The sequence below is a fragment of the Rattus rattus genome, chromosome 15 (genome assembly GCF_011064425.1).
Source record: "Rattus rattus isolate New Zealand chromosome 15, Rrattus_CSIRO_v1, whole genome shotgun sequence".
Lineage (NCBI taxonomy): Eukaryota > Metazoa > Chordata > Mammalia > Rodentia > Muridae > Rattus > Rattus rattus.
This window is the reverse complement of record NC_046168.1, coordinates 75,598,694-75,625,097: the sequence shown is the minus strand read 5'-3', so window position 1 is coordinate 75,625,097 and position 26,404 is coordinate 75,598,694. Positions and strand designations below refer to the sequence as shown.

At 41.4% G+C, this 26,404-nt stretch overlaps 1 pseudogene; it reads left to right on the top strand.

Annotated features, from left to right (window-relative positions):
• The first annotated feature begins 1,829 nt into the window (after positions 1–1,829).
• LOC116884671 lies at positions 1,830–2,395 on the top strand (annotated as a pseudogene).
• The last annotated feature ends 24,009 nt before the right edge of the window (positions 2,396–26,404 follow it).

The window sequence follows — 26,404 nt, the reverse complement described above, 5'->3', positions numbered from 1 at the left end:
TCTTTCAAAAGGTCTTTAGTGTTAGTTGCCCCTCCTCTTATTCTCACCTTTACCCTAGTTTCCTATTCCCTTCCCATTTAGCCCTCCTATTTTACTTTCCCCTTTTATCTTTCCATCATATTATGTTCTATTTCCCTTTACTTGGGAGACCTTTTCACCCCACTGGTCCCTTAGTAGGTACCTCACCTCTGTGATTACTCAAATTTAGCATGCCTATCAAACTCTTAAATGCTAATATGCATATATGAAAAATACAATACTTGTCTCTTTGGGTCTAGGTTACCTTCCTCAGAATGATTTTTTTCTCGAACTGTCTATTCACCTGAAAATTTCATTTTTCTTAACAGCGAAATAGTTAATGCACCACACTTCCATTATCCATCCAGCAGTTGACGAACATCTAGATTATTTCCTATTCCTGGCTGTTATGCATAGAGAGAACAGCTATAAACATGGATAAGAAAGCCTTTCTGTCACAGGAGATAGAGTGCTTTGGGTGTATGCCAAGAGTTTATCTCCTTTTCTCATGGTGTGCTTGATATTTCCTCAGTTCTACCCTTCACTTTAACAATTTTCTGTTTGACTAAGTCTACAGAATCATCTATGAACTCTTAACTTTCAGTTATTGAAATAGTCTCTCTTAGATAGAGTTTCTATTGTTGTGGTTAAACACCATAGCCAAAAACAACTTGGCAAGGAAACCATTTATTTGACTTACACTTCCACAGCTCTGTTCATCATCAAAGGAAGTCAGGACAGGAACTCAAACAGGGCAAGAACCTGGAGACAGGAGCTGACTACCGCCCATTGGGGACTGCTGCTTACTGGCTTGCTTTTATGGCTTTGCTCAGCCTGTTTTCTTATAGAACACAGGACCACCACCAGCCCAGGGGTAGCACTACCTGCAATGGGCTGTGCCCTCTCCCATTGATCACTAAGAAAATGTCTTACAGCTGGATCTTTCGGAGACATTTTCTCAATGGAGTTTCCCTCTTTTCAGGTGACTCTAGCTTGTATCAAGTTGACATAAAACTACCAAGGACATAGTCTCATTAGAAATTTGTTCTTAACTGATGGCTTTTTGGGTTTTAATTTATGAGCTTGTAGTTACATCTTTAAGTATTTTTTCTAATGATTTCATTCTTAGAGAATTTCATAACATACATAACATGTATTTTGATCATATTCATTCTCTATTTCTACTGTCCCCTAATTCTTGGATCTCATCAACCTCCTTCTCCTCCTCCTAACTTCATGCTTGCCTCCCCCAGATAACCCATGGTGACTACTTCATGCTGCTTATGTATGCGTGGGTGTGGGGCAACCCACCACGGTCAACCTATCGGGGGCCATACCTTAAAGCCCCCTGTCTTTCCTCTAGCAGGCATTAATTGTTGATAACGTCTCAGTTGTGAGTAGGGGCTCATAAGCGCTTTCCCTATTCATCTTCACGTCTTTTAAAGATATTTATTTTAATCTTCAGTCCTTTAGAAAAACTTATTTTTAGCTTAGTAGGCAAGTAGTTTATTTTCCCTCATTGCAAAATAATGGTGGGTTATTTCAGACCATCAGGTAAATGTTGAAAACATTGAACCCTCTTATAATCTTTCTATACATTTTCTTATATTTGTGGAGTTCTTCTTTTGCTGATACTTGTTAAGACTTACGGTCTTTTACCAAAATTATAACTTTTAAATGTTATAACTAAAATATGATGCGTTAGAAGTCTCATAAGAAATTTTCTTTCTGGTGCTGGGTGGGGTGTCTTAATTAGTAAAGTACTGGTCACGGTATGAGTTCTTAGGAGCAGCGGGTCTAGCGAAGTCAAAATGCTGGTTGCTAGAAGCTGGGTTTGTCACAAAACCTGTGTGACCCCACGGAGACCCTTCCAGAAATCGCATCTCCACCAGGAGCTAAAGTTGATTGGAGAGTATGGACTACGGAACAAACATGAGGTGTGGAGGGTCAAATTTACCCTGGCAAAGATCTGTAAGGATGCCCTGGAGCCGTTGACGCTGGACGAGAAGAATCCTTGGCGCCTGTTTGGAGGCAACGCTCTACTGAGGTGACTTGTTCACCTTGGGGTGCTGGGTGAGGGCAAGTTGAAGCTGGATTACATCCATTGAGGATTGCCTGGAGAGACTGCTGCAGACCCAGGTCTTTAAGTGGGGCCTGATCAAATCTATTCACCATGCCCGTGTGCTCATCCACCAGCATCAGGGTCGGCAAGCAGGTGGTGAAGGTCACATCCTTCACTGTTCGTCTGGACTCCAGAAGCACGTTGACTTCTCCCTCCGTTCTCCTTATGGTGGTGGCGGCCCAGACAGTGAAGAGGAAGAATGCCAAGAAAGGCCAGGGTGGTGCTGGAGCTGGTGACGATGAGGAAGAGGATTAATTCATACCTTGCTACACTAGAAGATTGTCTGGTTTTCTAGTTGACAAATAAAACAGAATTGATACTTGGAAAAAAAAATTAGTAAGGTACTTACCAGAAACGTATGAGAACTTGAGTTTGGGATCCATTACCTCCATAAATATCAAGTCCAGCACCTTTAATCTCAGCATTCTGGTGAGGCACGGACAAGAGGATCCTTGGAGTTTGCTCTCCAACCAATCCAGCCAAATCAATGAACTCTAGGCTCAGTTAGAGACTCTGTCTCAAAAACCTCCGTATGGAGTTGAGGTGGAAGACATGTGATGTCAACCCCTAACCTTCATAAGGCCATGATGTGTGCACATAAATGTGTTCAGACCCACACAAACATGTACATATGTATGTATTCATCACACACATGCCAGAAAATAAAAAGGACAGAAAAAGAAAAAAGTTATTTTCTCTAACAATGGCTCCAGCTTGGTCTTACTGACAGCATGCATAGTCGTGCTTGTGGACCTGCTTCCCATGAGGACATACGTAACACGAGTTGTCACAAGCTATTACTTCTGCCTTGCGATAGAATGAGGGAATACTGTCCCATTCTGAAACTGTGTCTTGTATGCAAGGTCCTCTGTCCCAATTGTACATACATGTGTACTTTAGTATCTGAAGCAAAAGGCATTTCACCAGCGGATGGCTAAACCAAGTAGTGGGTAACGCTAGAATCTTATTGAAATGTTACTTAATGATGGAGATCAAAGGACAGATGAATTGATTTCAGATTGGTCCTTTGGTTTCCCTGTGTTGTCTTTTTACCTTCTAATTTGATTTTGTTTAACAGAATCAAAATTAGATTACATATGACTCACGGAAGAGAAGCATCTTAGATATTGTCTGTCCAAACCCTTGTCATCTCAGCCCCATGGCATGAGGTTTGTTTCCCATATCTTTGTGAACATGGCTTCTAAAATCTACACAGGCCAGGACTGGGTTCTACGTCTTGTGGAAGTATTTCTTCCCCAGCCATAACTGAGGATTTATAGGAAGAAGTAACTCAGATCCACCTGCTAGCTTTAATTACACACCCCTACTTTTGTGGAGATTTGATAGTGTCTTATCATATCACTGAGGCCCTAGTCTCAACACCCATGGTTATACCCAAAGTCCTCGGAGTGCACACACAGCTCCCATTTCATGGTGGTCTTGTCGTCTTGACTTTAATGAAATTATATATGTATACATTGTACCCTTATCAAATTTATTCATTTTACCTTTTTAAGTGCTAGTTGCCAGAAGCAGGGGTGTTAATGTGCTGTCAGTATGCTATTGTGGTACTCAATTAACATTGGTAAACCATGTTCCATTTTCCTACAGCGAAGTTTGCTAGTTTTAGAAAGGTTTTGCTATACAGTTGACCTCTTGGGAGGCATAGAATTTAAATTCAGATGATAGACCTATTTTTCCCCACAGAATACCCTGGACCATATGTTCTTCTAATATTGACATTTTATTTGGCCATAACTGCTGACTTTAGTTGACCATTAGCTGGTTGTTTCCATATTTGAGGCAAGGGATTACTTGTGGCTCCAAGTCCAACCATGCATATCCCTATCACAAGATAGTCCCTGGGGAGGTGAGTATTAGGACAGGGTATTTGTATTTTTATTAGAGGGCAACTGTTTAATCCGTTGGGAGTGAAACCAATTTCCATTTTACTCATTATGTAAAGTTTCTTGTGGAAACACGAGTTAATTGGCTCCATATTTCTGATGCATTTCCACTGTGTTGAGGGACCCTTTATAGACCAGATCCCTTGTAGCCGCCCTATGACCCATCTTTTAAATTCAGATCCACTTTCTTCTTTGAGTTTTCAAGTCATTTTGCTGTGAAGCCTACAGTTTAATGAAAGGAAAATACCATCAGTAGCTTCTGCTAAAACGGATGAGACAAGTCTTTGAGCTGGTGGACTGTCCTTGTAGTCTTTTCTTGGTAGCCATTGATGTAATGTGATCTTTTCATTCTATTAATAATATGTTATGCATGGTCACGTTCCTGGTTAATTAGACTTACAGTTTTCAATTAACAACATTTTTTGATGATACATTATTATCCTTATTAGTGAGGTCATAGACTATATTATAACAAAGACTGAAGACTCTATTGTCAGCATAATCTTGAAAGAGCCATTTAACTTTATAAAATGTATCTGGTGAAGGGACTTCATGCTTGGCTTGATGTATAATTTGACCCTGTAAAGAACCAAGTCATTCCTTTTCCCTTCCTCATCTCTAAGTGCCCAGTACTTGAGAGAATATGATTTTTTTCAGTACAGATCCATAATGCTGTCAGAAAGTGAAATCCAAATTTTAAAAATTTGAGCAGATGAACAGTCAGATATTCATATTCAACAATTTATCGTGTCTTTGGATGAAATTTATAGTTCTATATGAAACTGATTAACTCCATTAAATTTTAATTATTGTTCTAAAATCAATACTCCTTCAGGCTTCAGGCAATTCCATTCACTCAGCTGAATAAAGAGGTAGATTTGGGGTGCAAACACTTTTTTAGTTGACATTAAAAGTCTCTGGTATGTGATTCCTGCCTTGGTGATAATGGACTGAAGCTCTGAACCTGTAAGGCAGTCCCAATTAAATGTTGTCCTTTATAAAAAAATCTCTGTTATGAATTATTGTTATATAATTAAATTTTATTCTTTTTTTTGGATAGAAAATAGTTAAAGCCTATGGTAGGTATTGTGATAGCTATATTTTTTTTTTAAGTAATCAAAAGTCAAAGACATTTATTAAGAAACAGTTTTAGGGGCGGAAAGAGGGCTTATCATTTACGAACACTGACTGCTCTCCCAGAGGACGCGGGCTCAATTCCCAGCACCCACATTGGACAGCTCACGACCACCTGTAGCCTCAGCTCAGGGGATCAGACTCTTTTGCTCCCTGCTCACCCATGTACATATACATAAATAATCAAACAATATTTCAGAAGTGCAGGTTCAAGGGCTGACGTGTGCAGATCAGGGAAAGCTTAAACATTCAAATGGTAATGCTGTACAATGTAGATTCTGTACACGGGCTTTTTATGTTACTGGATAACACTGGCTTTCAGTGTCTCAGGAGTCATAGCGTCACCTTCGGTCATTCTGAAGAGCCTCTGTACCCATGCCAGTGGCTCCTGCCAGTTCTAGTTGGCCTCTGCTAGGTTTCGAGCCTTTCTCTTTTCCAGTCTGTTTTTATAGGCTGAAGTCTCAGCTTGTCTGTAAGGCCTTTCAGACCTCACTTGCTGCCTTTCTTCCCTGCTACACGGATCTGCTGAGATCCGTGGTCCCAGAAATCTTCTTAGGAAGCTGGACGACGATCTGCCTTCTTAAAACTCCTGCTATTGAGTTTTACTCTCTGCCCAAGAGTGAGAAACTATCTTCCATATTCTATCAAATGCCTGGGAAGGAGGCTCTGCGTCCCTTGCAGCAGGAAGTGATTAGAATCCCTGAATCAGAGTTTCCTCTGTAGCTGGTCAATCTGCCTACCTGGTTCAACCGGTGTCAGGAGATGGTGGCGTCCTGTGGGTACCCACCTGACCCTCCTGTCCCTGAATGAGGAATTTCACAGACAAATGGATAGTGGCGGGCAAAGAGAGGGAATTTATTAAGGAAGAATACACTTCCAAAGAAGGAAGAAAGCAGGCCAGACTTGAGAGAAAGTTTAGAAGCTCGAATGGCCTTGTAATTTGTGTCCAAACTTACTGAAGTGTTCCAGCTTACTGAATGGGTGATCTAAGCCATCGTGAGAACTAATGCAGACTTCAGAGATCTCAGACTGAAATACAAAATCACTTAAAAGTACTATATTAAATGTATAGGTGTTTCACCTGCACATATGTCCGTGTACCATGTATACATGTCTGGTACTCATAGAGATCAGATGAAGACTGTGGATCTCCTGGAACTGGGGTTACGGACAGTTATGAGCTGCTATGTGGGTGCTAAGAATGGATCTGGGTCCTCTGGAGGGGCAGCCAGTACTCTTAACAGCTGAGTCATCTCTCCAGTCTCCAAACCTCTTTGCATTCTGACGATTTAGTAAATAGCACACAAGTATAAATCGTTTGGAAACCTCTATTTCGCTGTGTTCTATTTCTTACTGTATATTATACAAGATGGTAGGTTTCAGTATGCTGTAGAAGGAACTTAGCCAAGCAGGCCCAGCCGCTGATACTTACTCCCCGTGACAACTGAGAATCTGCTGGCAGGACTAGAGACTGCTGAAGCTGGATCGGGCAATGGAGCGAGCCAATGAGAAAGAGACAGTGAGACATCTGGCTACTTGAGAGCCAATGAGATGCTGGGAGGGGAGTATAAAGTTTTGCACAGTTCCTGCAACAAAGGAGTCTGCTTTTGCCACTTGCCTGACTCCCAGAGTCTCTGTCATTGACTTTGTACCTTCTTATCCTATCCCCATGGGTCTTGATTGGGGTCGCAAGTAACAGTATGTCATTTTCATACATGTATATAAGGTACTTCCATTTTACCTCTCCCCCTTCCTCATAGCCATAGTCTCCATTCCACAATGTATTTTGTGGTGTATATGGACTGGTAGGTTTCCAATTCCGTCATATAAACTGTATTTAGCTCATAAAATTATCTCCATGTTAGTCTGAACTTTTTCTTGTTTTACTGGGTGTGCTTAAGCAACGCACAATTTTTTTAAATTTAGACTACCATGTTCAGTGTTTGTGGCAAAGGACTCCTTCACAAGCTGATAGAAGCTAGAGCTGATGGCATGTAAATCTTGCAATTTCTCTTAGAATAGGGCAGGGTTCACACATGCGTTGCAACAGAGGGGGCAGATTTGTGCATTTGACCATATATAGTAGATGCCTTTTGTTTGTATGTTGGTACATGTCTTAGGGTTTTACTCCGGTGAAAAGACACCATTACCAAGGCAACTTTTATAAGGACAATATTTAGTTGGGGCTGGCTTACAGATTAAAAGGTTCTGTCCATTATCTCAAGGCAGGATCATGGTAATATCCAGGTAAGCACAGCACAGGAGGAACTGAGAATTCAACATCTTGTTCTGAAGGCAAACAGGAGAAGACTGGTTCCCATGTGGCTAGGAGGCTCTCAAAGCCCACCTCCACAGTGACATCCTTACTTCGACAAAGCCATACCTACTCCTACAAGGCCACAACTCCTCGTAGTGCCACTCCCTGGGCCAAGCATATTCAAACCACCCCAGTACACTTGTGATTTCCCCACTGTCTCACTGCTGTGTACTCAGGTGTATCTGCATTCAGCAATATCTGTAAGATTGCACAGGTTGTCATTATGGCTTAATTACATCCTTTAATTCTGTTATTGCCACTGGCTTTACACTATCCTTATTAATTCCTAACTGTGTTTTCAGTGTCCATTATAAAATTCTGAATGTAAGTTTGGCTCCAGTGAGTGGCAAATAGTAATAAAGTGCAAAAAAGTACTAGTCAGGTGTTAGGCCAGTTTTCCTTCTTGAGTCTTGAGTTAAAATAGCAACTATATCATAAACAGCCAGATTGAGTAGTTGTTGGGGCACTTAGGACCTATAGAGGAGGTCACTTGGGACTGGGCTTGACGTCACGACAAAACAATGCCATCACCTGTGATTTACTTTTGTTCCAACGGGGTGGTATTACCTAAGAATTTTGCATGCCCAGAGGAGGGCTCTAGTTGAGCCTATATGCTTTAAATGGTGTGTCTGAGAACATGGGCCTTAGGGTTTAAGTCCCTCCCTGCCCCTTGGTAGATTTAATTATCAACTTGACACAATGTAAAATCACCTGGGGGAGGAATGTCAGTGTAGGGCTGTCTATGTTGGGCTAGTCTTGGAGAGATGATCTTAGTTAATTGATGTGGCAAGACCCGGCCCACTGTGGCTGACACTGTTTCAAGGGCTGGTCCCCAAACTATGTATAAATGAAAAGCTAATTAAGCTTTCTTCACGGGTGCATTTATTCTCTCTGCTTTGAGATACGAAGCTGCCTCGAGTTCCCACCTTACCTTTTCTGCAGTGGCGGATCGTAACTTGGAACTGTGAGCAGAACAAACCTTTCCTCCCATACATTGCCTTTTGTTTGGGTGTTTTAGTACAGTAACAGAAATGATGTTAGGACAGTGGTGTACAAGTGTACTTGTGCGCTTGTGTGTGTATGTAGGCACACATGCTTGTATGTATGTGTGTACACCTAAGGAGTACTTGGAGTGCTTTCCTTTTTTTAATTTTTTACTTTGTGTGTATGTATGCTCACATGTAGATATATGCACCATGTGCATGCCTGGACCCGTGGAAGCCAGAAGAGGGAGTCAGATTGCCTAGAATTGGAGTTTCTATGTGAGTGGCGGAGAGATGAACTCAGGTTTTCATGCTTGTGCACCAAGCACTCTTACTGAGGCCATCATCCCAGTCTCTAGGGTTTTAAGTCTTGACTCAATCAATGAATGGCTTCTCATCCTTCCCGAATTAAATAACTCCCCTTGGCCACAGTTTCCACATCTGTAAATGGAGGGCTGATAACAGTAGCTGCATCCATTTGGTTGCCTATGGTTACAAGACAGGTTAAAACTTTCATTTAGCTTTAGCTCTGGCAGTTAAACATTGTTCAATAAATGCTACTGATACTATTTTTTTTTTTTTTATCTTCAGTAAGTCTGTTGGCTCTCCTGTCATTTATCTCCCATGGAAGAGATGTCCATCTCATAGGTAGCAATTTTCAAGAGCTAAGTCACCAAGGGCTGGCTCTACCTTAGACATGCTGTATAAGACTTGGGTGATCTTTCTAAGAGCTGAAACCTTCACATGTGACAAAGGGGCACAAGGGAGGTACAAGTCTACATCTCTCAATTAGAAGTCAAGGCTGTTCTGATGTGAGCAGAAACGATAACCTATATGCGGATGGAGTGACACAGATTCAGCACAGACACGTCAAGCTACTAAATGCAAATCTAGATTATCTCATGCAATTCAGTCCTCTAGGGCAGCATTTTAATGACACTACTCTCCTACAAGTAACTCCTGTTTTAAGGTCCGGCCTGATGTTCTTGAATGAGCCCAAGAATTTTACATTCCTCACCTTTCCTGATATTTTCCTATATCAGGAAAACCTGATATAGAAGCACAGAAACAGAACCATATTTCATACATCTGTACCTACTTCTGTGTTTAATTGCTTCTAAAATGTACACGCTCACACATATGCTAAGTCACTTTGGCCTGCATGTGGCAAGTGTGCAGTGTGCAGTGTGCAGTGTGTGTGTGTGTGTGTGTGTGTGTGTGTATCTTAGTTACAGTTTCCATTGCTGTGAAGAGACAGCATGACCAAAGCAACACTTAGAAAGGACATTGATTATAAAGGGACTAGCTTACGGATTCAGAGTTTCTGTCTATTATCAGTGTGTGGCAGCATCCAGGCAGGCATAGTGCTGAAGAAGGAGTTGAGAGTTCTTCATGTTGTTCCAAAGGCAAACAGGAGAAGACTGGCTCCCATATGACTAGGAGGAGGGTCTGAAAGCCCACCCCCACAGTGACACACTTCCTCTAACAAGGCCATGCCTACTTTAACAAGGCCACACTTCCTAATAGTGCCACACCCTGGGCCAAGTATATTCAAACCACCACAGTGTGTGTATGTGTGTGTGTGTGTTTTCTAGTACACATATCATGACATATGTGGTATTGGCCAGAAGACAACCTGATATAGAATGTTAGTCCTTAACTTCGATTTATTTGAGACGTGATCGCGTCTTCGCTTTGGAGTACATCAGGCTGGTCTGGCTGCTCCCATCTTGTAATAGGAGTACTTGGGTTACAGAAGCATGCTAACAGTTCCAATCTTATCTGGGTCTGGGGGATTCAAACTGCTATTTTTCACACTTGTGTGACGAAGACTCCTCCCCTTCATCCCATCTCTAACCCTAAAAATCTCATTTAGAAGGAACTACTCCTGAGGCCATAATAGCAGTGCTAATTTCTAAGCAGAACATGGATTTCTTGTGTGATTTATTTTATTCAATGGAGAGATGGTGACAGTTGAGTTGAAATAAAAGTTATTTAGTTTTGGCTGTGTGGTATAACAATTCTCCTAATCTTATCTAGGCATCAGAAATTAGAGTATACACATGCGAGTCTGCATTTGAGGCAGGAGGTTTGGGTACCAGTGAATATCATGTCTCCTTCATTATTGCTAAAAGAAAATTTGTTTGAATTTAACATCAGGCAGAAGCACATACTGACAGCTCACAACCCCAGCACAAATATGTTCCCCAGTTATGAAAATATCTATTATCTTTGGCTTCTTGAAACACAACCAATTGTTTTAGCCCAGAATTCTGTAATCTAAAGACCAATCTGAAGGTCTTTAAAATTGTCTTTAAAATTTTGTAAACAACTTTAGATAGTGTGAGCTTTTTTTCTTCTTCTTCATTGGACATAGGTGAATGTTTTGATTCAGAGGTCGGCCCTCCTGTAACATAAATAATCTGTCGTGGTGGGAGAAAAACAAGGAGAGCTTTGTGTTTCTTACATGGGACTTAGGGCAGGTGTGAAACATTTCTTGAAGTATTATCCTGGGCAGAGGAAATTAGTGCCTGAATACTCAAGGTGATACCTCACCTCAAAGAAAAACATTTCTACCCTTTTAGACAGAACTTATGTGAGGTCACTCTCTTAACCTTGATGAACTCCAGCATATCAGGGGGGGATGTTATAATTAAAATCTCATTTCACAGCAGCTGATTAGGCTTTGATTCACAATTATCCCGTCTTTCAAAAGCCTCGTCTATCTGAGCATTTGGAAAATGTGATAGCTTCATTATTTGTTATATTTCCAAAGTTAGAGCTTCGGAGGAGCGGCACAAACTTTCCTAATCATGCAGGAAGTCATGAATAAAACATGCGTATCCAGAATTTTAAATTAAAGTAATTAGACCATATTAGAATCCCCCCCAAAAAAGATTTAACATCCATGTCAATGTGGAGAAAGATGCCCTTCATTAAACCCTCTCTTCCTGCCCAACATTTTAAACTGTCACTTTTAATGTAGAATAAGGAAAATAATTACTATGATCATGATGACTTTTTTAAAAAAGTAAATGTTAGAAAATTCAGACCATAACATTTTTAGACTCGAGAGATTTTTTTTCCTATAAATTATTTGAAATTGGATAAGCAATGTATTGAAATTGACACCAACATTCCAGGACTCTCAAAAGTAGATGGCGTTCTTCATCATTGTCTTTAAGGCTACCAAATAAAGATGTGTGTGTGTGTGTGTGTGTGTGCACGTGCATGTGTGATCACATTGTCTTACCCTTGATGAATGATAACACACACATATATGCAAACACAGCTAACTGGTGCCTGGCTTGGGGGAATCTTCTCAGGATACAGCCCTGTTTGGCTGTACAACGCTTCCATCTACCCCAGATGTATCCATCTCCTCCACAGTGGCAGCCCTTGGCTATTGATTTCTCCTTACCACACAGTCTAGAAGAGGGTCCCCATTGCTCATCATGCCAATTCAGCCTTCCAAAGTAGAGCTTTCTGTGTCTGTGCCAGATCTTGAAGAAATAAGATTCAAAAATAAGGTGTGTGTGTGTGTGTGTGTGTGTGTGTGTGTGTGTGTGTGTACTCATGTTCACACACCTTTGAGTACATGATTACGGATGGCAGTGCTCTTGCATGAGTGTGAACATGACCGTGGAGGCCAGGGGACAGCCTTGGCTGTCATTCTTCATAAGCCATCTATAGTTTCAAACAATTTTTTTTTAAAAGACAGGGCCTCTTGCTGCCTGGCATGCACCATTTAGGCTAGGGTGGCCAGCTCAGTGAGCCCTAGAAAGCTGCTGGGATCATACACGGACCATGAAGCCCATTTTAAAAAAGTAAGTTATGGGAGATGGAATGCAAATCCTCATGCTCCCAAGGAGAGCACTGGACTGGCTTAGTTCTGCGCCTAGGCTGGGAAGAGCGAGTTGATGATTATACCCTCTGCAGTGTACACTGGCAGAAAGGAGTGCGGTAAAGAGTTTATTAACCAATGGCTGACAGTTTTGGAGAGCCAGTTGGCATCAAAGGGATGATGACTTCTTTGAATGCACAGAATTGGCAGCACTCGTCTTATCTGTGTTTGGAGTCATCAGAGTTCCCAGAGAGATCATCTCTTGGGCTGAGATGACCTGGCCAATAGAGGCTTAAGTAAAATGTTATTATCGCCAGTGTCTCTTGCCTCTCTGAGAAGCCATGCATGTTCCGTTTCACATGTCGTTTTGAGTAGAAGGATGAAGCTGGTAATTATTCGTTCATCAAACCACTCAACATTTGAGTGTCTGGCTTCAGACAGATGACAACCTAAGTCCGGGGGTGGGTACTGTGAAGTAGAGTTGGGAACAGGCCTAGAAGTTAGGATGGCTGCTTCTTACTCAATCTCGACACCCTTTCCCCCAAGCTCACTTGGATACAGCAAGGACAGGGGTGGGAATGCTGGGTAAATTTAGAGCACAGAGGTAGGGTAGTTCCTAGAGGTGGGAACACCAAGCCATCCTCAGCTACCTTTGTTGTGAGAGGTAGACAAAGGGTTCACCCTCATAAAATATACTTGATCTTCATGAATTTGCTCTTGGAATTGCCCAAAATGGGTGGCAAGGGAGTTCCTATGATGGAGAGTCCTGAACTACCCTGAAGTGGGGCAAGTTGGGATTTTAAACAAAGTGTAATAGTACCGTTTACATCGTCAGGGATTGGTGCTTGCCCATGGGATGGGTCTCCAGTTAGGCCTCTTATTGCTTGGCTACTGCTTCAGTCTCTGTTCCACCCCCTCCCTGCCTTTCTTGTAGACAGAATAAATTTTGGGTGGACGTTTTGTGGGTTGGTTAGTGTCCCTGTTGCTCTATTGAGGCTCCTGCTTGGCTACAGGAAGTGGCCTCTTCAGGTTCTATATCCCCAATGCTATGAGTCACATCTAAGGTCACCCCTATTAATTCTTGGGTCCATCCCCTATTCCATGTTTCTGGCATATCCTCAAGATGGTCCCCACTTAACCACTACCACCAGCTGCAGATTTCCATTCATTCTCCTGGCCCTCTGGTCATCTCTCCTGTCCCTTTCACACCCGATCCTAAACCCTCCCATCCTCCTCCCCTCCCTTCTCCCACACTGTTCACTCCCCCATCTGCTTCCTAGACTACTTTATTATCCCTTCTAAGTGAGATTCAAGTATTCTCCCTTGGGCCTTCCTTCTTGTTTAGCTTCTTTGGGTCTGTAGAGTGTCATGTGGCTATCCTGTAGTTTATGGCTAATATGAATGAGTACATACCATGCATGTTCTTTTGGGTCTGAGACAGGAGTCTAGCATGGCTGGCCTCTTAGAGGCTCTACCCAGAAGCTGACTCAAATAGATACACTCACAGACAAACAGTGGATGGAGTTTGGGGACTCTTACGGAAGAGTTGGGGGAAGGATAGAGAGCCCTAAAGGGCGTAGGTATGGCACAGGAAGACCAACAGAGTCAACTGACCTGGATGGACCCTTGGGGCTCTCAGAAACAAACTACCAACCAAAGAAAGCCTATATGGGCTGTACCTAGGTGCTTTCCCGCCCCACATGTAACAGATATGCAGCTTGGTCTTCATGTGGGTCCTGAACAACTGGAGCGGGGGTGGCTATTCCAAAAGCTGTTGCTTGTCTGTGGGATGTGTTCTTCTGTCTGGGCTTCCTTGTCTGGTATCACTGGGAGAGGATGAGCCTAGACCCACAGAACTTCATGTGCCAGGGTAGGGGTATACCTAGGGAGGCCTCTACCCTCTGAGAGGAAAAGGGGAGAAGGATTGTGGAAGGGAGTGACTAGGAGTATGGCTGTGAGTGGAATGTAAAGTGAATTTAGAAAAAGAAAGAAAGAAAAGCAGTAAATTCTAGGGTGACCAGCCTGCAGCAATGTTTGCAGGGCGGGGGACTTGGAGAGTGATATAGCAAATCTGTGATAGAAAGTGAGATAAAAGGTCTGTACCTAGATCTCTTCCACAAGCGAGTCAGGGCATGGAGTTTGTCAGCTTAAAGAATTCTGGCACATGGGCTGAAGAAATGAATTTGCAACTGAGAGAGCTTGCTGCTTTTGTGGAAGACTGGTGTTTGGTTTCTAGTATCCAAGTTTTAGTTGAAGACACATGCACACATGTGTACACACATGCACACACAACATATATGTATGTATGTAAAATAAAATAAATCTTTAAACAATTTTTGGGTCACAGCAAGAGTCAGTTTCTTTCAGGATTTTAGGCAACAGCCTAAACATGTTTTTCAGTATCTAGAAATGTTACATCCCGTCTTGGGCCCAAGGCTGCTGGGAAAACCCTGCAGTTGCCAAGTTACACAGCACTGGAGGTACCCCGAGATTTGGGATGGGGCTTACCACAGCATGGGTGTTAGATTAATTTACAACTCTGTGTGTGTGTGTGTGTGTGTGTGTGTGTGTGTGTGTGTGTGTGTGCAACTGTTCCAGTTTTTCTACCAGAGGTCCAGTAGCTCGGGATACTGTGTGTGGTGGTTTAAATAAAAACGACCCCTATAATGATCCCTATAGAATCATAGGGAGTAGCACTGTTGGGAGGTATGGCTTTGTTGGAAGGAATGTGGCTTTGGGGTTTCAGATCCTAAGACAGGCCCAAAGACTCTCTTCCTGCTGTTTGGCCATCTAGATGTAGAACTATCAGCTCTTTCTTCAGCACCACGTCTGCCTGTGAACCACCTTGCTTCCTGCCATGACGATAATGGACTAAACCTCTGAACCAGTAAGCTAGCCCCAATGAACTGTTTTCCTTTATAAAAGTTGCTGAGGTCATGGTGTCTCTTCACAGGGACAGAACATTGGCTCTGTGAATCCTAGGCAAACCAGGCCAGTTGGGCATCCTTTATGTAAGCCCCAGTCAGAGATACCATCCGACACTTAACCCTCCTTCTTAAAGGAAGAGCGGTGTGGTTTGCCGTGCATGAGAGCTCTAGAGAAACTAGTACTTCCAGGCACGTTTGCCCTGTAAAACATGACATTGTCTTTTGCCATGCCGTTTAAAATACTCTTCAACATTTTACATAGGAAAGTCAAGAGTCCCAAGAAACTGCAGAACATTAAGGAGACTGAATAGTGGACGAGCTCATATCCCATTTGGGAAAATGATGGATGATGAAGTCTGTGGGAGGTGTTTTCAAAGATGAACAAAAGGCAAGATGAAATAGAGTCCAGGGAACCCGAATTGTCACGGGCTGTGGACTTTGGGGCATTTGGCAGAAACAAACAGTTACAGCAGCAGACCAATGGAGGAGGGAGGACGGGGAGGCCATGGAGTCAAGGTGAAGGGTGGGCTGATTTAACACAGGTGCCAATTGCAAAACTGTGGGGGTAGTTTTGTTTTTAGTGGCAGCCTAATGGATCCATACAAAACCACAAAGCAAATCTGAGAGAACTTATTAGCATTTTCCATAGTGAAAATGGATTGAAAAAAAACAGGTGCCAAATATTTTCCAAGTGATTTTCCAAGTGAAGAGGGATGCCCTTGAGAGGTCGTCTTTATTAAATGTGTACCTACAAATACCAGGAAGCAAGGACACACTCTCCTTCTCCCCTTCCCATCGCTGGAAGGGCTTATTCTCCAAAAATAGCTTCAAGTCGGGAGGTGTCAGTCAATCGTTCAGATTCAATTCTGTTCCGACTTGGTGCCCAGGGGGCTCGGCATGCATTAAAGATATGCAATGATGTATAAAGGGTAACACTTCCTGTCCCCGAGTAACCTCGTCTAGTTGGAGGAAGAAAGACTGATGTCAGTGCAGAAATTATCAAGTGGATCTCAGCAGATCGGTACATGGCCAACTGAATTAGAAATTACGAACCTGGTATATTGCAGCTCTCAGACTGCTGTCTTTATTACCCAGCCTTGGCTGTGTACATAATAGTCACCTAAGATGTAAAATGGAAGGCAAATTGCTCTTGCAAAAATGCTTCACACTGTCTTTATTTTGATCACAAATGCATAAATCACAGGATGCCTCTTAAATGTTCATCGTGGGGGGACAGTGTAACACAGCCCATTGAGCAATTCAGAATGATTTGAAATCTCACCTAAAAACACATCTACTTTAAGGCAAGGGAAAATTCCTTTGGGAAGACTGAAATTGATTTGTTTTCTATATTTTGTTTATTAATTAATTAATCAATTAATTAATTTAAAGACTCAGATGTTTCTTCCCTGTGTTTGAAAACTGCTGTCTTGCCCATAAACTTCAAGAAGTTTTAACTGAGCAGGTGAGACTCAGCTTACATAAAACTTTGAAGAAAAGAAAGAGATAATACTTTTCAACTTGGAACCAGAGAACATTTTTCGGGCTTTGAAGAACATTGAAAACAACTTCCAGAAGGCATTTTTTTTGAGCTCCAGAGCCCAAAAAAGCAAAGGCAAATGTCCTCAGGAAAAGCGCTCTCTGTATCCTCAAGGACTTTTCAGTGAGGGGATGTTGATCTACACGGATCAACATAGCAAGTGACCTGCAGGGTACAGTCAATGCATCAGGAAGAGAGTGAGTGTCCTAAGAATGCTTCTTGGTGCATAATTCTAAACATTGCATTCCAGTGACCCATTTAGCTGTAACAGAACCATCTCAGCTCTGACTGGGGAAGAGTTAGCTGCACGTCTGGACCAGGAGCAGCTTGGTCCCACAGTGGATGGAAATGTTGGGTGAAAATGAGGGAAGGGCATTTCAGTTAGCAAAGCTGCTTCCCAGCAGAGTGGAGCAACCTCTGCCACACCCTTTAGAGCACCCAGAAGGGCTGTTCTCCTTATGATTTGTCCACCATCAGGGGTCCAGAGAGAAGCAGGCTGAGGAGGCATGCTGGGGGTACCATTGGAAACACAGGTGTCTACAGCTGCACTCTTTCCTTCATGGTTGATCACACCTCTGGATGCCATTAGATGTCAGAAGGAAGGAGAGAGGTTGGAGAACCTCAGGCTGAGAACTCAAGGACTTGCCACATGACCTTGTTGAAAAGCTTTAAAGTTGGTTTTTAGATTTACTTATTTACAATTACATTACTGAATAGTGTTTGTGTCCATTTGTATGGTGCCTTAGGAAGCCCAAAGAGGCCGCTGGATCCCATGTAACTGACATTATAGGTGGTTATTAGTAGTATGACCAGGGCACTGGGGGCAGAACTCCAGTTCTCTGCAAGAACCATATGAACTCTTAACTGCTGAGCTATTTCCTCAGCTGTCTAAATGGCTGCACCCAGCCAAGTCAGCTTGGAGAGCATTGGCTTAGAACCAGGTTGTGTGGCCACCTATACAAGGGGGAGAGTAGAAAGCATTGAGACAAGCCATCTGTAAAACCCAGGCAACGAAAGGAGCTTTGGCCTAGAATGGTTCTCGTACAGCCGGGTCACCAGGTCTTGATTTGCCTAGGTACTTTTTAGTCTTTCTAAGTTTGGAAGAACATGTTCTCATTTTCCCAGAATGAGCCAGTTTTATACCTTACCTCCCAGCACTCTATTTAGTATTTATCATATATTTCTCTTTTCACTTGATCATTTTAGCTTTTAGATGAACAGCATTAAGTAGGCCTCCATTTTGCGGTGTATGGCACATGCAAGTATCAGCTTAACAATGGATCTGGTGTCTGGCCTTTGAGAAGAGCATGCTTGGTTAAAATAGGTGCTCTCTTTAAAGTAAGGTGTCTTTGCTCGTTAGTGACCAGGAACAGTCCTCTGCTATTTTGGGTGCTGGCGCAGAAACTGTTGCACCTTTGACTTGACATAATTAGTAAGCTAGGCCGTGACCAGTGATTGGTCTGGGACACCACGGAGCCACTAGACATTGGTCAGCAGGAAATTATGAATTTGGTACCTGTGAAACTGGTGCTGGGAAGACAGGAAGTGCATTTGGTCAGCATTCTGGATGGTCTTTTACAGGGAGTTCGTTGTTCATTTTATGATATAAATCCAAACCTGATCATTTGATGGCATAAGCAACTATGTAGCCAACTCCAGGGAGTGGATGGAGGAGCTCCAGGAATGGGAGTCTAGGTGTAATAAAAACTAAGTACTACAATTTTCTTAAGAAACTAAATAATGTCTGGGTGGCAAATGCCCCATGAAGCTATAGTGGTACCATTGACCACTAGAAAAACAGAAGGTCTTGCCTGGGGAGAGACAATGACAGCCCTGCTCATTGGTGGTTTTGGAAGGCTGTACCCACAGATGTGTGTAGCCATGGGGTTGTCGTTACTCTAAGGAGGATGAATTTTCTCAGATTAAATGAGTGGTCTGAACTTAACTTGCAATTTTTCAATCGCAATTTTTAATTCTTTTGTGTGTGTTCACATAGAAAAGTCAACCAACGAACAGCTTCTAAAGTACTGACTCCATTAGCAGAAGAATTTTGCCAATGGCTTTGCTAAATTAATATTTTCTAAGTGTCACCATATGCTGCAAATAGAAATCTATTAGCTACTTAGTTTTTTTCCATCTGTAGATTCAAGGTCAGTGGTACTTCTTTGCCACTTTAAGAAAATGAAATAGGTGATGTCGTTGGTAATGGTGTTGTATGATTCAACTAGAAAGTTAGACAGTGAAGAAAACGTTCCTATTTGCACTCATGATTTGAAAGAGAGTGTTATCGTGGTACACAGATTGACATAAAATGCTTTTACAAACTTAGGGATCCCATGAGGCTGCAATGCATGAAGAAATAAGTGTGTACACATATCAAATTCATAATGCCAATAAAAAATCATCCAATGTTCTTCACATGTTTATGTAATGGAAATGTATGTTGTGTGCACCAGTAGACATGTTGGTTCTTGTTCATAGCAAAATAGTCCCTAAGAGCTGAAGACTGGTAACGCTTAGATCAAATATCCATCAGTGGTAGGACAGACACCATAATTTCAGGGCATTGATCCAATAGAATACTGCATAGGGAAACCGAGGGAGAGAACATCTGAGACAGCAGTCTGAGGATTCATACAGCTGACATTCGTAAGCAAAGAATCCATTCATAGGAACCCTTGAAACTGGTAAAGCTTGCCCAAGGTATCCACGGTTAGAGTGGTTACTCTGGTTGTGGGAGAGGGAAGAAAAGAACACATATCCTGGAGGAAGGGTGTAGAGTGGCTTGAGAAGAGCTCCCAATATTCTGGTTCCCAATGTGGGAATTCCACAAGTACGGTTACTTTGTGACTATCTATTTAGCTATGTGATAGTTACATGTGTTATGGTTTATTAGATGCATTCTATGTGTCAGTAAAGTGTTACTTTGAAAAACAGTTACCACAAAAGATTTGTTTGAAACAAATATCAGTTAGGAAAGGATCTTAGTGAGAAGACAGAGAAAGAGGCCATTTTCATTAATAAAAAAATCCCAGAGACAAAGAAAACAACAACAACAACAACAATAACAACAACCCCCAACCCCAAACAAACAAAAAACAAAACACTAAAAACCAAACCCAAAACCCAACCATCCAAACCAAACAACAACAAAAGACCCTCAAAGTAAAAGTCATGTATTTTGTGTTTAGCAGTATTACTTTTTAATTGCCAGAAAACTCAGTGTTGTATTTCTTGACCAATTTTCATGCAAAGTAATGAACTTAACATCTGTGTATGGCACACAAAGATACAGAAAAACAAAATTTCCTGGGAGGGTGTGTGGGGGTTGAAAAACGGTGGCGCAAACATATAATTCCCTGCACTTGAGAGGTAGGGGCAGGAGGATCAGAGGTTCAAGGTCACTTCCGGTTACATGCAGTGCTAGAATTGGAAGACAGATGTGAGACCTTGTCTCAACAACCAGAACCACAACCACAACCACTACAACAATTAACCAGCTAAGTAAGTGGTAGGCAGAGAAACTTGATATGTACAAAATAGAACCAGCAGAAACCCTGAGCACACTTTTTTCTTTTTACTGCCCATTACATTATATGTGTTTGAGCCTTTGAACGTCTACTTTTAAATAAACTTGACTATTTTTGTTAAACTAGCTTTAAAAAGAAAGAGGTGTCCCTTTTATCTTATGTGTAAGAATGTTTGCCTGTATGTATTTGCACCGCCACCAGCAGGCAGTTCCACCAGAGGCCACAAGAGGGTGTTTGCTTCCTTGTATTTGGAGTTGGAGAGCCTTGTACGCTGCCTTGTGGATTCTGGAAACTGAATTAGGATCCTCTGCAAGACAAGCCGGTGCTCTTAACTGCCAAGCCATCTCTCCAGCCCCAGACCTGAATATTTTATAAGGAATTCAACATTTAAAGCATCTTCCTGGTATTCGCAAAGCATCTCTAAGTCCCAGCAGTTGAGACGTTGGAGCGTAGGATCTGCAGCTAAAAGCTACCCTCAGCCTTGAGCTGTAGGCTCGTCCAAGATACATGAGGCCCTATGGATACATGAGATGCTATCTCAAAACAAACAAACAAACAAACAAACAAACAAACAAACAAACACAAACAACCCCACCAGGTTGGCATCCCATGGTGGGTGTCTCTGAGCACTTCACTCTTCCTCCAGAGCGATCCTCTGACATCTGGAAGTGTCTCAGGTTTTTACATGTTGCGGCTTTGTCTCATTTCACTAAGCCTTCAGCAGGGACTCATCTCTGCATGGCTAGGCTGCCTTGATTCCAAGAGCCCTGCACTTCCATACTTCTGGAGAGATGGCTCAGCGGTTCAGAGCACCCGACTGCTCTTCCAGAGGTCATGAGTTCAATTCCCAGCAACCACATGGTGGCTCACAGCCATCTATAAAGAGATCTGATGCCCTCTTCTGGTGTATCTGAAGACAGCTACAGTGTACTTGTATATAATAAATGAATAAATCTTTAGAAAACTAGCCTAACTCCCCAGCATTTTCCTTACATCTATAAAGAGCTTCTGGTCCCTGCTGCCAGAGATGAAACATAAGTGGGGTTGTTTTTTTCTTCCAGAAACTTGGCCCCTTATTGGGTATTAGCTCATTAATTTGCCCTAGCAACCTACCCATGAACTAAATGATTATATTTATTTAGCTTGCTCTCATCTACCCAAGACTTGGTGCATTAAATAGGAAACAAACCTTGGCTCTGCGCACAGTTCTTGTAGTACAGATCTTTTACTTACTTGGTTAGAGTTACACCTAGCTATTTTATATTATTTGTGGCTATAGTGAAAGCTGTTGTTTCCCTGATTTCTTTCTCTGTCCATTTATCATTTGTATAAAGGAGGGCTAAATATTTATTAGAGTTAATTTTATATCTGCCATGTTGCCAAAGTTGTTTATCAGTTGTAGGAGTTCTCTGGTAGATTTTTGGAGACCACTTATGTATACTATCATATTGTCCTTGAATAATGATATCTTGATTTCTTCTTTTCCAATTTCTATTCTCTTGATCTTCTTTTGTTGTCTTATTGCTCTTGCTAGAACTTTAAGAACAATATTGAGTAGATACAGAGAATGGCAGCCTTGTTTTACCTGGGTTTTAATGGAATTGCTTTAAGTTTCTCTCCATTTAATTTGATGTTGCCTATTGACTTGATGTGCATTGTGTGGCTTAGATATCAGGGTAACTGTTGCCTCATATAGTGTATTTGGTAGTGTTCCTTCTGTTTCTAGTTTGTGGACTGGTTTGAGGAGTATTGGTATTAGCCTTTCTTTGAAGGTCTGGTAGAATTTGGCACTAAAACCATCTGGCTCTGGGCTTTTTTTGATTGGGAGACTTTTAAAACTGTTTCTATTTGCTTAGGGGTTATGGGACTGTTTTGATAGTTTACCTATTCTTGATTTAAGTTTTGTATAGTATCTGTCTAGAAATTCAGCATTTGGTTTAGATTTTCCAGTTTGTAGAGTATAGACTTTGAAGTAAGAGCTATTATCTTCCCCAGTTTCTATTGTTATGTCTCCATTTTTATTTCTGATTTTTTATCTGTGTCTTTTATTAGTTTTGCTAAGGGTTTGTCTATCTTGTTGATTTTCTCAAAGAACCAGCTCTCATTTGTTAATTCTTTGTATTGTTCTCTTTGTTTCTATTTGATTGATTTCAGCCCTGAGTTTGACTATTGTTGTGTAATTAAAAAAATACTACCTCCTTCCCGGGGAGCTCAGTCTCCCAATTCAAAACCATCTCCCAAATCAAGAAATTCAGGAGCTGCTGGGCACACTCCACTGGCCCCTCTCGCTAGCTTCCCCCAAGCTGCAACAACTGTCCTGGCTGCTCTCTTTCTCTTTGCCTTCAGTGGAAGAAAAACACTAGACAGTTTTATTATTTTAAAACTAGCCAGATAACACAAATGCCGAGCCAACAATTTCCCCTGCCCTAAATTTATCACCCCTAACCTACTTCAGCCATCTGCAGGTGGCAGAGGCTGTCCTTTCAGTAGCCCTAAGATCTTTATGGTTGTTGCATCCTACTCATTCCAAAGTCTGGTCTGAAGCCCCTCCTCTCTCCCGGTGTCTCTCTTTCCTCCTCCTGGGACCTGGAAGTTCCACCTTTTTCCTTTTGCCCAGCAGTTGGCTTTGCCATTTTTATTGATACAATGAAGAACCAATTAGGAATCAGCACCTCCCCCATAATTTCCGCTGTTTACTCCTCTTGAGTGTGTTTGCTTTGTTTGTTTGTTTGTTGTTCTAGAGCTTTCAGGTGTCCTGTTGGTTGTTAGTATGAGATCTCTCAATTTCTTTATGCTGGCACTTAGTGCTATAACTTTTCCATTTAGCATTGCTTTTATTTGTATTCCATATGGTTAGGTATGTTGTGCCTTCATATACATTGAATTCTATAAAATCTTTAATTTCTTTATTTCTTTCCTGGACCATCTAGTAGAGAGTTATACAGTTTCACAGTATGTGGGCTTTCTATTGTTATTGAAGTCTAGTCTATTGATGTGGTGATCTGATAGAAAAAAGGTTATTTCAATCCCTCTTGTTTTGTTCAGGCTTGCTTTGTGTCCATATATATGGTCAGTTTTGAAGAAGGTTCCATGACCTGCTGAGAAGAAAGTATATTCTTTTGTTTTAGGGTGAAAGGTTCTATAGATATCTGTTAAACCCATTTGGTTTCACTGTTACTCTGTTTTGATGACCTGTCCATTGAAGTCTACCACTATTACTATGTGGGGTTCAATGTGTGACTTGAGGTTCAGTAAAGTTTTTTTTTTTTTTTTTTTGAAACGTGCCTTTGGGCATAGATGTTCAGAATGAGATGTCATTTGGTAGGTTTTTTCTTTTGAGGGTATATGAAGTGTCCTGCCCCATCTTTTTTGATAAGTTTTGGTTGAAAGTCTATTTTATTAGCTATTAGAATGACTTCTCCAGCTTGTTTCTTGGATCTATTTGCTTGGAAAACATTTTTCCATCTCTTTACTCTGAGGTAGTGTCTATCATTGTTGCTGAAGTGTGTTTCTTTTCTTTTCTTAAAGATTTATTTATTTATTTTATATGAGTACACTGTCGCTGTCTTCAGACACACCAGAAGAGGGCATCAGATCTTATTACAAATGGCTGTGAGCCACCATGTGGTTGCTAGGAATTGAACTCAGGACCTCGGAAGAGCAGTCAGTGCTCTCAACCACTGAGCCATCTCTCCAGCCCCTGAAGTGTGTTTCTTGTATGCAGCAGAATGATGGATTCTGTTTATATATCCAGTCTGATAGCCTGTGTGCCTTTTTCTTGTGAATTGAGCCTGTTATGTTGAGAGATTAATGACAAATGATTGTTAGTTCTTGTTATTTTTTGATGTTGAGCTGTTACTTAATGTGTATGAATCTCTTGGTTTTCTTGTGAGTTGATTAATTTTGTGTGTTTTCTTCGTTTAGTTACCCTTTTTTTGTGTTGGAGTTTTTTCCTTCTGTCATTCTCTGTAGAGCTGGATTAGTTGAAAGATATTGTTTAAATTTAGTTTTGTCATGGAATATGGTTTCTCCATCTATAAATGAAAAAAAGTTTTGTTGATATAGTAGTCTGGACTGGACATAAAATGGTTTCTTAGGTCTATAAGACATCTACCAGGATCCTCTGGCTTTTAGTATCTCTGTTGAGAAGTCAGGTTTAATTCTGATAGGTCTCGCCTTTATATGTTACTGGCCTTTTTCCTTGCAACTTTTTAATATTCTTTTCTTTGTTCTGTACATTTAGCATTTAATTATTATATGGTAGGAGGATTTTCTTTTCTGTTCCAATCTATTTGGTGTTCTGTAGGCTTCTTGTATGTTTATAGCCATCCCTTCTTTAGGCTAGAGAAGTTTCCTTCAATAATTTTGTTTCTTGCTCTTTGAACTGGGAATCTTCACCTCTTCTATTTCTATTATTCTTAATTTTGGTCTTTTCATAGTGTTCTAAATTTCTTGGATGTTTTGACTTGGGAAATTTTTACATTTGGCATTTTCTTTTGATTGATGTATCCATTTCTATGGTATCTTCTATGCCTGAGATTCTCTTCCATCTCTTTTATTCTGTTGATGATGCTTGCATTTGTCATTCCTGTTTTCTTTCCTAGGTTTTCCATCTCTAGGTTTGCTTCCATTTATATTTTCTTTATTGTTTTATTTTCATTTTTAAATCCGTCCATTTCATTAATTTCTTTCACTGGTTTGATTGTATTTTCCTGTATTTCTTTAGAGACTTATTTGTTTTCCTTTTAAGAGCTTCTACCTCTTTGATTGTGTTTCCTATGTTTCTTTAAAATTATTTATATTCTTTAAAGGCCTCTATCATCTTCAAGAAATGGATTTAAGGTGTGTTAGGGATATCCAGAGCTTGCTGTAGTAGAAGAGCTGGTTCTGATTGTCAGGGGGATTATATTGGTTTCTGTTGATTATGTTCTTGTGCTTGCCTTTTATCTAGTTGTCTCTGGTGTTGGTTGAAAGTTAGTGTCCCATCTTGGAGTAGGCCTCCTTGGTGCAGGTAGATCTCTATGTCTCAGGTTAGAGCTAGCCTCTTGGGAGACAGGCAGAGTGGTGGGTGCTGTGCACTGCTGTGATCTTACTGGTGCAGGGGCAGATTGAAGGAAGATGGAGCTCAGGCTGGGGGACAGAGCCCACCACTGCTAGGCTTGTTGGGGTCCCTGCAGGCAGTGGTATTGGGGTGGGAGGTTATTGGGGATGGGGGATGTCTCACCTGTGTGTATCAGGTTAAAGCTGCTTCTTTGGGGGGGCAGGTACAGCTGTGGTTTGGGGTGTGGTGCACTGGTCTGCGATTGCTGCTATGCAGGCGTGGAATGGAAGGGCTATTGTTATTTCTTTAATTCCATTGATTTCAAAATATTTTTCCTTTTGGTATATTTGTACAGAGTCCATTTTTATAAGTTTATTGTTATGCATGTATAGGGTTTTGAAAGAACTTATTAATTGTAATGCTTTTATTAGAGAATGTCTTAAGACTTTCTAAACCCAGTGTCATACCATGTGTGACTATAGCTTTACTTTTTTTTTTTTTTACAGTGTAGGTATCTTGAACTCAGTAAATATTTTGATTGAGCTCTGTAGAACAGGAGGACGTGCCTAGTGGTTTGTAAAGGGCTTCCAAGGCAGAGAGAATTTGTAGCCAAGCTTTGCCTGGCTATCATTAAGTCACAAACAACTTCCTTTCATGTCTGTATATTAGCTAAGGAGCCTGTCATATTGCCAATTCTCTGCCTGCCTAGAGCTTTTTGTGGTTAGCCCTATGGGGGGATCAGATATTTATTCCATACCTCGATGACAAAGAAACTGTGATCTTTTTCTGTGGACTGTCTCCACCCCCCTTCAAATGTACGATCATATTTTCAAGCAATTGCTTTTACATTCAACCTCAACACTTGCTGCCCAATTCTCAGAAGTTCCATTGCCAGCAGCCTGGATGTGGTGGGAATGCTGATTTAGCTCATAGGCTACATTGAACCCCCATCACCATGGTAACCAGCAGACAGACCTGGAGAGATGCAAGGCTTTTGCAGAGGAACTGTGGCAATCCAATAACAAATCAAAGAGAAGCGTT